Here is a 17,800-nt window from a genome sequence, read left to right as displayed (position 1 = left end):
GAAAAGAAAAGCCACCGTAATGAACGGTGTTAATTATTAAGACTTAAAATTTTAAATACTATTATTAAACTCTTCATGAATGGAGCTGCGACTCAGCGGTCAGTATCAAGTATGATATTTGTCAGGGATTGAATCTTTAGCTTCTTCTAGAAAGAGCCAGTGTCATCCTTCCATTCCCAATGAACGCTTGCTATTGATTGGATACATTCACCTGCAGAAAGTCTAAGCATCAGGTTCCTACTTACACAGAGGCAAGATTCTTCGAGAAACTTAATGCTTGACGATACAAGAATGTCTTTGCTATCTACCACTATACAATAGTCACACTCCATCAGAAACTCTTTGCTTCTGAGGGAAGATGAGTTGGAAAGGGTTAATTAAGGCCATTTTGCAGATGAGGTACTGCTGTGAAGGGAAGTTGTTTACACTTGAACATGCATTTGCTGCAGCCTAACATACTGCATCTACATGGCGAGAATGCCTACGTCTGCTTTATGTTTCGGTTGATGACTGCCTCAGTCCATGTAGAAAGTATTACTCTAAAAGAGACTCACAGCATTTGACGTTATTACTCTGGCTTATGCCTTAGATTCCAAAGCCTTCCCTGTGGCTTTTGATTCCCACTCCAACAGTGTAACTAACACAGGATACGTGGCTCATGTTCCTACGGTTACTGTCCGTGTTTGAATTTTCTTGCAACTTTTCGCTATTGGATTATTGTCATATACTTTATTTCCACAAAAAAAGTGTTCTGCATCAACACACACACAAAATGTTTAAGGAATTAGATAGACGTGAGCAGTACCAAAGATAAACCACAGCGACAAGCACCCGAACCTGTATCTTTTTGCACGACCACCCTCAACTAGCGGCATACACCATGTAAGACTGAGGGCTCCTCCATGGAGCCAGAGGAATCCAAGTGTCTCTCTTCACAACTGTTTGGCCTTCTGGATGGTTTAGTGAGTCACAATCCCCAAATCATTCTGTCTCTCACAAATGGAAACAGATCTGCTTTGTTAGGTGAATTTTCAGTCCTCAGTGCCCCAGGCTCAGTTTCTATGAGCCCAGTCTTGCCTTAGGCCACTCAGGCCTTTGTCCAGTCTGAGGCCAGTCTAACAGGCTCTCCCACTCCAGTGGCCAGCTTGGCTTTCACCAGCAGTGAGATTTTCCCAGCCATTTTAACCGTGCCTCTTGCTAGTGGCTCTGCTGTATTTCTGAGATTTTACATCTGCCTGGCTTTACCAGAGGAAGAACAGGTGCTTCTGCCTTCAATTTTCTGGGAATTGGACACTGCCTAACCAGCTCTGATTTGCTTGCTGGCATCAAATGTAGGGCAAATGGAGACGTTACATCGAGGCAATCTTCTCGCCCATCTCTCTTGAAGAGTTTTCCTGCACGCTTATCAGATTTGGACTCCAAAGACTCATAATGTTGTTCTCTAGATAAATATTTAGCAAGAACAATGGCCTTGAAAGTGCGCTTTCTGTGGTTGAGTGGACAAAGCACCAAACCACCAAACTGTGGGTCATCATTCCAGGGTCTTTCTTCCAAGTGGGGCAGACAGCTAAAACCACAGGGGTTGGCGGTGGACTCATGGCGAGTCAGTCAATGGCAGAGGATAACAAGTTACTCCACCCTCAAAACTGTCCTGATATGCAAGCATGGGCCTGTGAGCTTTTCACAAATAATGAGCCCAAGGTTCAAAAGGAATGTAGAAACTTTTCTATGGGTCACTAACCTGTTCCATAACTTCATCCCTTAAAGTTGAGTGCTGAGATAGTGGCCGTCTGTCTGGTTCTAGCAAATGGCTTATATTGCAAGATGTGCAAATGAGACTCTCGTATACAGTCAGTTCTGAGTCCTTGGAAAAGCCTAGCTCTTTAGAATTAGAAATAAGGGAGGGCTTATCCTTAACTCAGTTGGATACTAAGAAGGCTTTATCACAACTATATTTTATGAGTATATTAGAAAAACTACTGCAAGGGATGATGGGAGGTTTCACTGACTTTAACATGTTTCTCCTTATGGCTGCTAGGAAAACTTCCTAGTATACATTAGGTAGTTCCACTGCCAAGGACATGAACACGCCAGGAGCATTTCCTTCTTGCCCTGCATGGTTTATAGTTTTTTTTTTTTTTTTTTTTTTTTTTTTTTTTTTTTTTTTTTTTTGGCACATTCTTAGGAACATGCAGTTCAGAAAAGGGAGGCATTTTCAAGAGGAAAGCAGACAATAAATGAGCAGAAAACTAAACAAAAAGGAATTAGGGGCTCCTATGGAGCCCCCCCTCCCCAGTGGAGTAAGTAGAAGAAAAAAGAATTTCTTTTTAGAATAGAGAGTAAAGATAGTGGGGAGATGGGTTGAGATAAGCCGGTGAGTTTATTCTTTAGGCCTCGTATTAAACCCAAAGTGATTCTTAAAGAATCTTTTGTAATGAAGATATGCATACTATCAACTGGTCATTAGTGTCTGACAGTCACATACAACATGAGATGGAGGTCAACAGGAAAGACCATTTTCTGTCTTGTTGTCTTAGAACCTACACCTCTACATGGTCAGTTTTCATTTCTTTCAGTCACCTAGACAGCTATTTGCTTCCTAATTGTCTGTAACTTGTGGTGGCTTGAAATGCTTAGTAAGTTTTACCATTAATGAGTATTGAGGCTCTAAGGAAACAGTGAGCTCTGGGGTAATATACAATGGAGAAACCATGATGATCTTGCTCTTGGGTTTGTCAAAGTGTAGTGGTGTCGGCCAAGAAGCATATGATTGGCACAGGATAGATAAAGGTGATGAGAAAGCACCATGGGTGTAAATAATACAATTAAGATTTTCCTGTAGGGCAGCATTTGCCTTCTCTCATTCTTCCTCCACGTCTTAACAGGCAGTTAATTCCACTGACTGATTTTTCAACCCTACACAGCACTCTGAATATACATTCCATATGATCCTTTTCTACTAAGGGGTCTTCAAAATCTGTGATGACCCGAAGCTCACAGTGAGAGGAACTAGAATAATAACATATACAAATAAACATATATAATAAACATATATAAATAAACCAAAAGGAAATATAAATAATAAAAATCTCAAGTCTTTGAAAAAGATCAAGTCATGGCAGGCTTATATCCCAGGATTCATCCTGGTTACTTAACAAATTCTACCTGAATTATTTATAAACCTACTATTGATAGAACATGCCAACCAATATGGAGGTGGGCTATTTAATTTCATCTCTTCCTCCACACATCTCTGAAAATGCATCAGTTTATCCTAAGTAACCACCCTGAGTAATTCATTTGAGTTTAGAAATGAAACTCCAGAGTGAGGAAGACTCAGAACTCCTGATAGTGTCAACAGGGGCAGTGGTCTTTGGCTTCATAGAGTCAAAGCATCCTAGAAGACAGAAGACTTATTAAGAGGATCTGATCCATATTCTTACATGTGGATTTCTGAAATTTTTGGAAAGGCTGAAGAGTCTTTATGCATATTGTTATACCACTTTAGTCCTAATCATGAGCAAAAATAAAAAAAAATTAAAAGTCACAGATACAAACTCTGGTATGATGTTAATGAAGCCACCTGAAAAGCCAAATCAGAAAGTTCTGAGAGACATAACGCATCATATCTAATTCTGATCAAAGTGATGGGATTACTTCCATCCTCTTCTAACTGCCACCTGTTGCTTTGACCCGGGGATGACTGGGTGCTATCTGAGGTCATATCTACACTTGATATATTTAATACAAGTGTTCCAGTAAATAAAGAACTTACATTAATGACTTGAAGCTAAATTTTTAAATAATGAAACCCTTTATAATATTTTGAACTATTTGGAGACTATTCAATATTTGAAATGGCTTTTAACTTTTAATCAAGTGATGCTGCAGGGAAACCTTCAAAACTTAATGAAGAGCATGGTTTCCTTTTTCTTTTGCAGTTTTGAATCTGAAACTTAATTCAATTATGAGAAATATGTGATGTGTGTTGTATAACATTTTAATAACATGTTTACTGAAAAAAATCAAACAAACAGATGAATGAACAGATTGATGATTTGATTAAAATTAACAATCCCAATGATGCATATCAGTCTCTATTGAATACCACCCTGTGGCAGTTGCAGCAAAAGAAAAGATTGTATCATTTTTAATTAAAACATTTATCAAGCTTAAGCTTACAGCATAGAAGATGAACCATTATAATTACTACCTTACGGTCATTGTTGAAGCATGTATTATGTAGATTGAAGAGATCTTAATGGATTTGCGTAGACCTCAATTCTGCAAATCAATTCTTAGCATCATTGGGAAGAGGGAAAAGCTTGCCACGTTCAGGCTGTTAGTGGGAAGTCGAGTCATTTGAGAGCAGAATTCTCTAGCAGCAGACACACAGTGGAAAGTCAAGAATACCGAGGGAAGCTACTGCTGGCCCTGAGCTTGCTTTTTCTCCCCCATAAAACTCTGGAGAAAAACCTTGACTATTTTTAAAACAAGCATTATGATGACAAAATAATTAATGACCTTTTTTTGTTTTGTTTTGTTTTGTTTTGTTTTGAAAAGTTTCATGGGCCATAGGGAGTAACTAGATGAAGATTGCATGGCTTGTTAGGTAATTTTTTTTTTTTTGATTAAAGAAACATGCCTGAGGATGCAGGTGGACATGATGCAGGAATTATGAATAACGGGCAGAAGGACCTGGACAGGAAGGTATGTAGCAACAGGCCGCTGGGATTGGCAACTGTGTCCAGACCTAGCTGAAGGACCTTATGCTTCTGTCTTGGTAGATGGCAGGGAGGTTGGATGGGAGTCCTCCTGGGGGAGGAGCTGTTCTGTTCCACCCCTGCAAACCCTGCCAGGTGAAGAGTGGCCTGCAGGAAGAAGTCTTGCCATGGCGACAGCTTCACTTGGAAAGAGCAAAAGAGAACTAGATGCCAAAGGCCCAGCAGAGTGGCCGAGACCCAGAACTTTGCAGCCAGGCTCAGTTCAAATCCTGGCTTTGTCAGCTGACACCTCTGTGAACTTGGGGCAAATGATTAAAGTTCCTTTACTATGTCTCGTTTCCTCATCTGTAAAACCACAACAAGATGATTCAGTTATCCATATAATTGGATCCAATTATCATAAGGGTGGTTGAGATGATTGAATTAATTAAAATACAAAGTTCTCAGGACATTCTTGCATATAGTAAAGGCTCATTAAGTACTTGTCATCAAAGTGTTACATTTATATGGAGAAACTGACCAACTGCATAAAGCAATAAAGCCAAGAAGGAGTTGGTACATATAGCTGATATCAAAAACGCTCAGAAAAGATAAACTAACAGCCTGACCATGACCATTCGAGCACTCAACCAGGATCAGTCATCAAAAACGCAAATCCCAAGAGATCAGTCTTGACACAGAATGGATTTTTATGGTCAGAAGGTAACAGGCAACAAACAGAAACTTCTGCTTGGATAGAATTTATTTATTTATTTTTTTGTGATTAAATAAGCGAAGCCCCAAATTACTAATATTTCTAAGTAACACTATAGGCTACTGGATTTTTAGTCCAAATCCAATGACTGTACTTGGAATAGGGCAGGGGCAGTTGTGCCAGACAGGATTAAGGTTTGTTAGCACAGCCTGGCCATCTGGAAGCTATGCTGTTTCCACTTCTGAATTCCACATTCAATGCAACACCTTTCTACTCTTACCATTGTTACCTTAATACAATCTAGTCTTTCCCTTGCTTGTACATATATATGTCCAGCATTCCATGGTCGATTTGCTTCTGATTCGTCGTCCGTCACCCCATTGACATTAAAAATGTTTTTTAAAAATCCATTCCTCCCTACTTGAAACCTCCCAGTGATTTCTTCAGAGCAATTGAAATTTTTACTCTGTCCCATGATCTCAGCCCCTCTGAGGTACACTCACACTGGCCTTCTTTGTGTTTCTCATACATGCCATATTCTTGCTATTTCCTCTTCCTGTAGCCATTTTTTTCTCAGTTTTTTTTTTTTGTATGGTTTCTTCTTGGCATTGATCTCGCAATGAGAATACATATCGCCATATCCCGAGAGAGGGCAACTCGTGCAGGCCCATTAAAAGTGGAACTCATAATCCTTTAGTTCCTGTGTTTCATCTTAGTTTTCTTCTCAGCATTTGTTTTTGTTTTGACTTTTAAATGTGGATGGAGGTTATTTTATCACTGAAGTATAAATTCCTCTCAAATATCATTACTCCTTTGCTAGGTCTCATCACGGGCCCCTGTAGAACCTCCGCAAATGGAAAAGGAGTGAGTTAACCTGTTGGGTGTTCCCACTGCTTCCTGAGCAACAGATCTCTGTCCACCTATCTCCCTGAAACCTTTTGAGCAGTGTCTGTGTTTACTGCTAACCATGCAAACTCAGAAACCTAGAGAAATGAGAATGGCATATCACTTTTTATATCACTTTTCATCTTTTCACTCTTTGTCAAATCTAATATAAAAGCACGGTTTCTCTTTGAAATTAATACAACTCAGACTCAGCTAGGTTATGGGCAATTTGTTTTAGGATTATTCTCCACATCCCTTCTTCCATATTGATTATTTCCAAACAAATCCTCATTATTCTTCTTGCCTAGTCTGTTTCAGGTAGTCTCTGCATCCCAAGGTGTGAGATGTCATTACACAACCTAGTTAGTTCTTGGCAAACTTAACCTGGTAGAAGTCTATCCATGACAGCCCATGGACACTATCACTGATATTACACTTTTAATAAGGGCATGAGTGTGCTAAGAATGGAACTAATTGACCTGACAATGGCTGAGACATGAAAGCAAGTCTTGGTCAACTAAAGATCAACACAGCAATTGAGAAATTCAATATATGGGTGGCAGGCAAGTTCAACCTTTATATTTGATCTCATAATTATTAACCTTGTGGAAATCTGGCTTTCAAGTTTTATATAAAGACTTCTAATCATAAGGTGATTTGGGGTGACTTTGAGGTTGAAATATGCTTAGAGAAGGAGAAGAAAACTGTACTCTAAAAATCTGAAAATCACACAAGTCTAAGTGTGGAATAAGGAAACTGCCGGAAGAAAAGCATGGTTTGGCTTTCTGGGTCATGTGACATAAAACAAGCAATAAAAGAAATAGATACAAGCAATTACGATTTGGGTTATTGCTGAGAAGCAGTTCTGAGGAATGCACGTCATCCTCACGTGGAGAACTATAAATAAATACAGACTCTCAGGCCCCATTCCCAGAATCTGACTCAATGGGCCTACGGGTAATTTTTAAGGCTCCCAAGATGATCCTCCTGTGCAATCAGTGTTGAGAACCATGGGTTTAGAGCCTGCTTTTTGCTATAGCTAAAGCTTTCGGCAGTTGTTCTTACATTAGTAATGGATTTGGAGACAGGGAAAAAGAAAACCATTTGAGAACGATGTGAATTGACCTGCCTTCTTGCCCTAAAGAGAGTGCCATCCCTCCTCTGACAGGCTGGCTTTTGTCTACCATTCTTTAAAAGGAATGCTAGTTTCACCGTTGGCAAAGCCCCAGCTTGTAGAAGGAACTCTTTAAAAGGGGAGCTCAAAGAGCTGACAGACAGCCTACAGAATGAGAAAGAAACTTTGCCAGAAGGCTAACAGCTATAATTTAAACACAACTGCAAAATAAACATCACACACACACACAAAATAAACAAACAAAAGCAGGCCCCAAGAACAACTTGTCAGTCAACAAATAGGCTAAAGAAACGAGCATATCATTCTTAAAAGAATAAACCCAGATGGCTAATACGCATATTCAAAACATGTTTGATATCTTTAACCATTAGGAAAATGCAGAATAAAAGTACTTTGAGTTGGGCATGGTCGGACATGCTTTTAGTTCCAGCACTCAGGAACTGGGGGCAAGCAGATCTCTGTGAGTTCTAGGCCAGCGAGGACTACACAGTCAGACCCCGTCTCAAGCAAACAAAACCACCTGGTGATACTGCCTCACCTCCTATCTTATGTCGTATGCCGACTGTCAGGAAATTTGACGACAGATACCGTTGAGGGTACTTAGGTAGGTATACTAATTGATTTGGAGATTTCTCAGAAAATTAAAAATATAATTACCATGTAACCCAGCTAGACTATGCCTGGGTATGTACCCAAAGGTCTCCACAGAGAGAGTTGTGGATCCCTATTTTTTTTCCCTACTCACAACATCAGGGAATTAGAATCAGCCTAGATGCGCGTTAGTGGATAGATGGATAAGGAAAATGTAGTTCAGATAAACTGTGAAATTTTATTCAGCTGAAAAGAAAAGGAAAACCATAAAATTTGTGAGAAAATGGTTGGATATGGAAAATAATATATTAAACAAGATGAATCAAACTCAAAAAGAAAAGAAGAGGAAAAAAACCCACATTCTCACTCACAAGTGGCTCCTACTTTGTAATGTCTTCATTTATCTACCTATCTTAGGTTTTATAAATATAGGTAAAGTCTAAGAGACTAGAAAGAAGACTAAGAGATGATAAAAACTGGTGCTCAAGAGGTGTTGGGGGAAGGGCAACAGGACACATAGGACATGAAAGTAGAACAAAGATTGGGGTAAGGTTGCACGGAGAGGAAGGGTAGGGGATCAGTGGAGGAGAAGACTATACTAAAACGTCGTTTGTTTGAAAACACCATAACCACATCTAATACATTACATGATCATTTTAAAAAAAACAAAATAAAAATTGGGGCTGAGGAAATGGCTCAGTTGATCACTTGCTGCTCTTGCAGAGGACACAGATTCATCCATGTGGTGGTTCATAAGCATCCAGAACTCTAGTTTCAGGCGACCCTATGCCCTTTCCCAATCTCTTTGGGCACCAACAGGCATGTACTACATGCACAAACATTCAAACAAAACACTCATAGACATAAAAGGAAATAAGTAGATCTATAAAAATGTAAGAATAAATGAAAGAAATCATTGAAAGGCACAACTGTAAAAACATGGACACTCTTTCTCATTCTCTCTGTTGTATAATAAGTCATCATTATCCTCTCAAGGAGCAACAGGAGAGATCAGAAAGGATGTCAGTCACCAGAGTCAGCAAGAATACAGCCAGAGCCCTCGCTTCCCACAGCAAGGGTTTTGAATTATATGTGGGTATGACCAAGTGTCACTTGAGTAATGACCCAAGTCTCATGGGACTGCTGTCAGGCTGCCTTCTGGCAGCTAATACCCATAGTGTCCCACTTCTGCCAGCTAAAGGAGGTTTGTAATCCTTACTCACCCATGCGGAATGCAAATTCATTCATGTAAGAAATGATACCACTAGAAACAAAGACCTCTGTCACTAACAGGAGGCTGAGCAGACTCACTTTGGGACCTAAAACAACACAGAGAATTCCGTAGCTCAGGACTTTAATCTCTGTCACCTCTGTCCCAGCCAGCATCCTGCTCAGGTCAAGTCATTAACATCCATTTCCCAATTTGTACTGTTGGAGGCGTGAGAGAATTACCTATGGTCATGGAATAGCCACTGTGGACACCAGTAGGCATGGTAATAAAGCCCCTTGAAGTAACTGCAAATCCTGGTGATTAAAGACAGCCTTGACCTACCAATTGCCCACACATGCTAGGCCTGACTCTGGGTCAAAGCACACATAGAAAGGAAAGGGTCAGTCAAAAGGAAGTTTGAGAGGCATCATCCAAGAAGCTAGGATCATAGCAGGCACTTATTTTGAAGTCTATGTATAAACACATGTGTAGATAAAATTTCTACAAAGCAAAGACCACACTCCTTGTTTGTCTGTGTCATTACATTTAGAAGAATTTCCTTTATTTTTTTATGATGATGATATTCAAATTCTGGCCTCACATTAGAACACTCTGGGGAATTCAAACAAAAACAAGATAAACCAACACTGGTTGTTGAAAGCTAGATTCCAATCTTGGGTTGACTAGATAGAGGCTGTAGATAAAGGACTGAGACATTAGTAGTTCTTCCGCTTCCTAGGCAATTCTGAGATCACGCTCTGTTCCAAGAGTCATTGCATTAGGCCTGCTCTTTACCACATCAGCAAACACCCCCTGATGCTTCCATTGTCACCAATCTCCAGTGTTCCCTTCGGTGATGGCCTCTCTCTTCCCCTTTTGTCTAGACTCATCCTCAGTGTTTAACGTTCACCAGGTCTTAGCAATGAACTTTAGAATTAATATGTATCCTGACCTCCAGAATCCCCAAAGTCTAATTGCTTTTATCATTTACATGACACCTGGGAATGTTCTCTTAAGTTGCTACTGGACAATTAGGCTCATGTACCTTTTCCTTATTAGAGAATTAATCCATCCTTTCAGATCCTTGCCTGATTGAAGTTGGGCATAGACTTCTTGGATGAAAAGATGATTATATATACATATGTGTATAATCATATGTAAATATATAAAATTATATAAAATATATAGTCATAAATAAACATATAATCATATATATAAACACACATATCACACATATACATATATGTACACACACACACACACACACACACACACACACACATATATATATATATATATATATATATATATATACTGATTTGCTGAAGTTAACTGAATTTTTTACTGAAGTTGACTCTAGCTATCCTTTTTTTAAAATTGTTTTCCCCAGAGTTAGATTTCCTCTGGAAATGAACAGTTGCAAACCAATGTTATTGGCATGCACCAAAAAGCATTTTGTATATGAAGAAAATACCTCCTGGTAAGAGGACACAGAGCCCCGCAGGGCCCAGGCCATCAATGACATAAAAAAAAAAAGTGATTTTTTTTTAGAGCACATTCCTCCCTCAGCATTTTCTGTGCCATTATCTTATCAACTCTAAACTTGTGCAGTATTACTGGAAGAAATAAGTGAGCCTAATGGACAATCGGGCAGAAGAGACAAACTGAGTCTCTGCATGCATCATCTCCAAAGTCAGAGGCCTCCCTCCTTCTAGATTCTGACTGCTCTTCCCTTTTCAGTAAACAAGACTGCAAGAACATATTGTATCTTTGTTTCAATGACATACCTAAGTGCAATTTTAGCCAGTGAAGAAAGACACCAAAGGTGGCCTTTTGTGACACTCGTGAAGCAGTCCTTCTGGAGATTGGGGTTGCTTCTTGTTCAAGCTGTTCTCATCAAGAGGACGGTAAGGAAAACTCACTTATCTCCATGGGAGGTGACTTAAGGAGTTTTGCACACGTATGTGAAATCCTAGCTCTCTTCTCCTTGGCTTTCTGAAGTGCTAAGAGATACAAATGTATTATCTTAGGAAGCAATGTAAAGGTAACATTTTTAGAATGTGCCTTTGGTCACTGGGTCTTGTGGAAAAGCTTCTTAAGATTTCCCTACATGAGGGACTGTATCCTGGTGACAAATGTAACCACAGAGTTAATTTCATTAAGTCCCATACCAACAGGGTGGGATTGGCTTTAACTGCGTCATGTGCATAAAGTCAGCATGAGAGGTGGGAAGAGGGTCTTTTCAACTCTCTAATTCATCAAATAACTGAATTCGTGGTAGAACTGAGAAGAGTATTAGCCAAGCATAGAGAAATAAATAGATGTCCAGGAGGAAGGGGGGGAAGGGAGGGAATTCCTATTTTATCTTTGTCAAGTTATCAGTCTTAAGTAGTGCTATTCCATGCAAATTTAATGTAAGCCATTAGGTAATGTCATCTAAACTTGCTATTAAGGCACATTAAAACAAATAAAAGCTACGAGGTAAAACTGATCCATTTTCACCTAAACTGGTTCATCTAAAACGTTACCATTTTGATATACAAACTAAAACTAGAAGCAAATTTGCTTTTTGTTTATGGGATACCAGGTGTTTAAAATCTAGGGTGTTTTACAAATTGAGCAGTTTTCTCTATGGGTTATTCTCACTTCAAGTGCTCTAGAACCGGACATGACTTTATAATCTCTGTATTTTCTTCATAAAATTTATCAGTATCTGGAATGGTCTTTAAAATAGATTTATTTTTATTATTTGTGTTTAAGGATCGCATATGCATATGTGTATGTATGCCACCGTATTTATGTGGAGGTCAGAGAGCAACTTTTGGGAGTTGGCTCTTTCCTCTACATTTCATGGGTTCCATTGATACAACTCAGGTCTCCAGGCTTTCATGACAAGTGTTTTTACCCTCGAGGCTGCCTTCCAAGACTCTGAATGATTTCTATGTGTTACGTCATCTCCCTGCTAACTACCATTTTTCCTTACATGGAAGCTCCACAGAAGCTAGCTAGATTTTCGCTTTTTTTTTTTCTCCATTGTGCAAGCAACTACTCAACACACAGCGGAGCGCAGGTGAATAAATGAATGGATGAATCCTGAACACAGGAAGCAAATGCAAAGAGGGCCTTGATATAAAACCTGGTAGGAAATGAAAACCCCAGAGTTCTTTGAACTTGAAAGGACTGCCTAGGATGTGAGTGACAGCCAACCAGCCCCAGCTCCATCTGGTCCAGCCGACACACCGACTATCACTTTTCTGAAATGCGCCAGCTGGGCGTGGTAAGAGTCAGGAGGACTACTCTCCACAAGTGGTTTGTTGTTGCTACAAGTTAATGTGTGCCACAAGTTCTGTTCTCCTCACTTAGAGTCATCTGCCACATGTGGTCAGTCCTGCCCTTGAGAACGATCCAAGTCCAGTTGACATGGTGCAGTGTTCTGATATCGGGAAGGCTGGCAGCACTGGGTAATGGAAAAAGATTGGATGACCAAGTCAGACAGACCTAGGCTTCTACTCCCAGCTGTGTGGGCTGGACAAACTAGGTACACACTTCTACCCCTCATTTTCCTTACCCGTATGATCATTCATACCCTCAAAATTTCATTGAGAATTAGTTGAGGTGTACGGAAGTATTCACCACCCTGCCCTCTAAAGGCTCAGTGAATGGTATCAATGTCACCATCTTTGCACCCAAGTACTCCAAAGAACACGCTGATCATCGACCTTTCCTACTCTGTGAGTATGTAATTTCCTTCTCCTTAAGGTTTATTTTTTTTTTTTCTACTTGAACATGAGAGGTCACGTGGTGGAGCTTCTAAATTGATTTGAAATCTTAACTTGTACCGAGTAATAAAAGATAGCAATGGAGTCAGGCGGTGGTAGCGCACACCTTTAATCCCAGCACTCAGGAGGCAGAGGCAGGTGGATCTCTGTGAGTGCCAGGCCAGCCAGGTCTACAAAAGCTAGTTCCAGGACAGGCTTCAAAGCTACGGAGAAACCCTGTGTCAAAAAAACAAAAAGAAAAAAAAGAGATAGCAATGGAGACATCTATCTCTATGGAGACAACTTTAGTGTATTTCAAGATAGATGTGGGGACTTTTCTGGTTTCATATTCAACTGCTTGTAGCTGTAGGCACAGATAACTATTTTGTATGCAAAGTTATAGGCCAGAAAGGAACTGAGAGAAAGTGTGAGAATCCATGCCAATCTGCAAGTATTTTATTTGTTGCCAATACACAGAGTTCTGCTTGACATAGCACAGTTGAGACAATAAACTTGACCCTGGATTTTGAACTCCTCTCTCATCTTAGAGACTAATGAGCTGGTTTCTCCCTTTCTTCTGGTAACACAAGCCTCACAGGAGAGACAGCTGCCCTAAGACTCACAGACTAGTGGGCACTTGCGATGTCACAGTAAAATACTGGAGAAGAGCTGATGGCTGAGCAGAGGTCAGGCATGATATAAATAGTATTTCCATTTCCTCAACAACCACACAAGAAAAGCAGAAATATTCCCCATCTCGCATCAGGAAAAGTGAGACTCAGAGAACTCCAGTGCCTTGCTGAAGAGTAACTATAATGTGATGAAGTGCAGGCTCCCACGGAAGCTCCCGGGCTCCAATGCCACGTGCTTTCTGCTCTACAGCCTCTGTGCTGCTGGCATGGCCATTTCTACAAGATGTCGAGACCATCTACCTTTTAAAGACAAAGTACGTATGCCCAAAGGAATACTATCACTTAGCCACACTGTGTTTGGGGGAGTAGAGCAAGCTTTGTCTCCAAGCACAGCCTTGGCCCCGCTCTCTGACAAGTCAACCAGTTGGCCTGAAGGACATTGGTTCCTGCGGACACTGACCCTCTGCAGGCCGCTTTCCAGGGCTATTTGTGGACAGAAACCTCTAGGGCAGTGGTTCTCAATGTGCGGTCGAATGACTCTTCCACAGGGGTTGACATGACAATTCATAAGAGTAGCAAAATTACAGTTATAAAGTAGTAATGAAAAGAATTCTCATGCTTGGACGATCGCCGCAACACCAGGAACTGTATTAAAAGGTTGCAGGGTCAGGAAGGGTGAGAAGCACTGCTCTAGGGTAAGGCATTAAGAGTCCAGAAAAGGGGTCCCCTGGAAACTCATAGACTGAAGAAGCCACTGAGAACACACACTGTCTGAGCACCCTAGCAAAAAGGACTGTCTCTCCCAGCAGTGCCTCAGACTCCGCCAACACAACCACTTATTCCCATAACCAGCGCAGCCACCAGCAAAAGCTTGTCTGGATTGGTCCTGATGCAGCATCCTTAAAGACAAGGGGTTTTCAGGCATGGCCAACAAGGAGTGTTTGGGCAAAATTCTTCGCCTGTTTCTTAAAAAGAGTATCCACCCTGGGGAAATGACTCAATCAATTCTCAAAAGGACCCTTACTCTGAAAAAAGCCACGGGGGTAAAATGTCTGAAATTTTCCTGTTTCCTGCACTGTTCAGCTCCTTACATAAAGCATGAGCAACTTCCCTAAATTCTGTAGAGTAAACTGAGGCCAGGAGAAGGTAAACACCCAAGGTTGTAGTCTAACAGAGGCAGAGAGGGGATTGGTCAAGACACTCAGGTGGGAAATCTTTTCCAGCCAATTCCATGAATGAAGATTAAAGGATGCTCCCACCCTCGTGAGATTAATAGCAGGCTGCAAGCATTTTTCAGTTTCAATCACAGAACACCCCAAGTCCTTGGTTATTAGGGAAACATGCGTTGCTTCCCTACCACACAGGTAGAGGTCACTAACAGGATATTTTTCTACTCAAAAAGCCACAACTACAGCCCTGGCTTTCCCCTACCTCAGCAGTCCGGATCTGGGTTCCTGGAGTCAGCCCCCTTCTTTCCTCCCAGGGTGCCAGCACTCTGCTTCAGCAGTGTGTCCTTGCTTCTACCTCCCGGGCTTGAATTCCTAGCTCCCGGCCAGCAGGTTAAGATTGGGAGACGTGTCCCTGCTACTACTTAACAGCCTTTGGGGGTGGTGTGTACGCTGGCGCGGGGGCGGGAGCGGGGGCGGGGAAGGAGTCAGGGGCGCAGGTAACTCAGTGTTGCTACCCGGCACCCATTTGTGTTGCCCAAAGGAGACAGCCCAAGGTAGCTGCCATCGCGTCCCGTCCCGTGTCTGATCCCCTTCCACCTCCCTGCTTTCTCCCTAGCTTTTCATTTTGACACAAACCACCTGCAACCCCAATAACCCATACTCACGCCGCACCCGTTCTCAAGGACTCACTTGAAAATATATTTTAAAATATGCCCAGCGCAGTTGTAAAGGCTAGGGTGCGTGGTCAAGTACCTTAGCATATACTTAGCTTTTCTAAAGAGGGACATCAAGATTTGACTTTAAGCATGGTCACAGCACGGGATGGGTTTTCCTCAAGACCGCGGGCTCTGGCTGCTGCATGACAGACATTTCCCCAAGTTATCGGCGGCGCCTGCAGCCAACTGCTCCTCTCCCACACGCAGCAGCTTCGAACCCGCGATCCTAGAGAGCGCCCGCCCGCGCCACCCCTGGCCGCGCGCAGCCGTGTCTAACCTAGGTACTCACTTTTGCTGGGGAGAAAAGTCTGCCATACCAGGCGGTGCGCACTTCCTGCAATGGACGTGAGCTTTATTGCTGCAGGTGAAGCAGTTTCCTGAGCCCTGGGTAAAAATCCAGAAGGCAGGAGAAGAGCGAGTAAGACTGAACAGGAAGGCGGGGAAAGCCCAGCCCAGAAGACCCGGCGGCGTCTTGGGATTTTAGCCTCTGCTCCCGCAGTCGCCAGCCGCGTGTCTCTGCGAAGAAGCTCAACTCGGTGCACTTGTTCACTCTTTCTTCACTAGAGGAGGAGTCAGTGTTGCAACATGCATGTTCCTTGCTGGAGGCAAAACAGAGATTTTCTCTAGCATGCAAAAGGTCCAGCGCCTGCCAATTCTACAAGGCGACGGAGGTAGTTGGGGGAGTCGGAATGCAGAAAAGAGGTGGACAAGAAATTTTCTGATTTCCCCCGGATCCGTTTTGCATGATCAAGGGTCGTCTTCTACTAAGACTTGACAAAACAATAATAAACATGCCCTTTAAGTCGAGTGACCTCAGAGATGATAGTTCTCTCAGGAGCCAAGATGAGGCTTGGTGTCAAATGTCTTTCCTTATTTCCCAGCAAGCAACACTGAGCAGCGGCTTGTCAATACTTGAGGGGGCTCCGGGGATTTGAATCACACCTTCCCCCGGGAAGGAGGAGGAGTCAGAGAAAAGTGGTCAACAGAGAATAAGCAGCGACCCGAGGAGGCTTTGCTTTCTTTTTTAACACAGCAAAAACTTCCAGGGCTCTGCTTTGTGCCCAGCCACGTCACAGAAACACCCGCAGCCTCTCAGAAACCCATGATTAATGCAGCCTGTACCTCCTCAAAGAGGCTGCACTATCTGAATGCTATTTCATTCTGGTTTTGCTATTAACCAAATCGTTGCTTTTTCTCTTGTACCCCTCCCCATATTCTCTTGAGAACAAAATATTAAAATCAAATAGCGACAGCTGCTCGAGTCAAATAGTTATCTCCAAACAGGTAAATAGGCAGAGTTTGATGCCTCTGATTAATTCTGCGTTCTATTGTGCTGTAACTAAGAGGGCCACTGTGGGGCATTTTGAACAAGCTATTGAGGTTCGGATTTTTTTTTAAATCATTAAAACACTGCCCATTCTTCTTTGAATTAACCGATACTTTGCAATAACTAGCAAATCACAGTCAACAGTGACTTTCCACCATGGTTCGGTTCAGGAAACCACTGAAAATCCTGTGATGTTTGGGTGAGCGTCCTGCATTAGAAGAGGCACTTGTATGAGCTGAATGTTTGCTGCTCAGTACCTCATTCTGTACAAGGTAAACGTGGTCAACATCTGGTTTTTAGAATAGGTGGGGTGTGCATCTGCCATGCATGCGCTGTGCAGACTTCTGGTGAATGAGGTGCACTTTTGCTCACAAGCGAGGGAGTGTATAACACCTGTTTATTTTCAAAACTAATGGGTATTATCTCCAATGGCAGAACACAGACGTGTTTACTGGTCAAGTTAGGTCCTGCTTTAACCCATTGTTGCTGACGATATTTTAAGTAAAAAGAAAACAGAATTGAATAAAGATACCCGCTGAACACTCTAACACAGACAGACACACACACACACACACACACACACGCGCGCGCGCGCGCGTGTGCGCACATGCCTGAATATGGGCAAAGTCATCTAACACCAAGCTTAACTCAGTGGGATATTTGTATAGGTACATCACCACATCATTAAAATGTCAAAAACATCTTGAACCATCATAGGTTAGCTACTATATTTCTGTTGAATGTTTGAAAAGTCAGGATTACTGAGTTAACTGTAGTCTGGTCGTTCTACTTGAACAGAGAATGTAAAGAGAATCACCTTTGATAACTCCAAACTGCTCACTTTCCTGGTGTGTGCACACATCTGTGCGCCTGCTCTACAGCAGAGGTAGGTTTCTACAGCACAGGTTAAATGACTAAGCCACATATTATCTGGAGACAAGGTCAGGGCTCTCTCTTTT

At 41.8% G+C, this 17,800-nt stretch overlaps 1 protein-coding gene across 4 annotated transcripts in view; it reads right to left on the bottom strand.

Moving 5' to 3' along the window:
• Positions 1–16,386, bottom strand: part of Prlr (prolactin receptor) — a 167,634-nt gene extending 151,248 nt beyond the window's left edge. For 2 of the 4 annotated variants that reach the window (XM_050138998.1, XM_050138991.1), the window contains exon 1: positions 15,804–16,386. The gene's annotated coding sequence lies outside the window, so the exon portion shown is untranslated. Of the gene's footprint in view, positions 1–15,060; positions 15,196–15,803 lie in introns of those variants that run through there. The other 2 variants (XM_050138995.1, XM_050138999.1) reach the window with 2 other exon arrangements.
• Between the last annotated feature and the right edge of the window lie 1,414 nt (positions 16,387–17,800).

This window comes from Alexandromys fortis, unplaced genomic scaffold, assembly GCF_014885135.2.
Source record: "Alexandromys fortis isolate MF-2015 unplaced genomic scaffold, M_Fortis_MF-2015_v1.1 scaffold_37, whole genome shotgun sequence".
Taxonomy (NCBI): domain Eukaryota; kingdom Metazoa; phylum Chordata; class Mammalia; order Rodentia; family Cricetidae; genus Alexandromys; species Alexandromys fortis.
The sequence above is the reverse complement of the archived record's forward strand: the minus strand, read 5'-3'. Positions and strand labels throughout refer to the sequence as shown.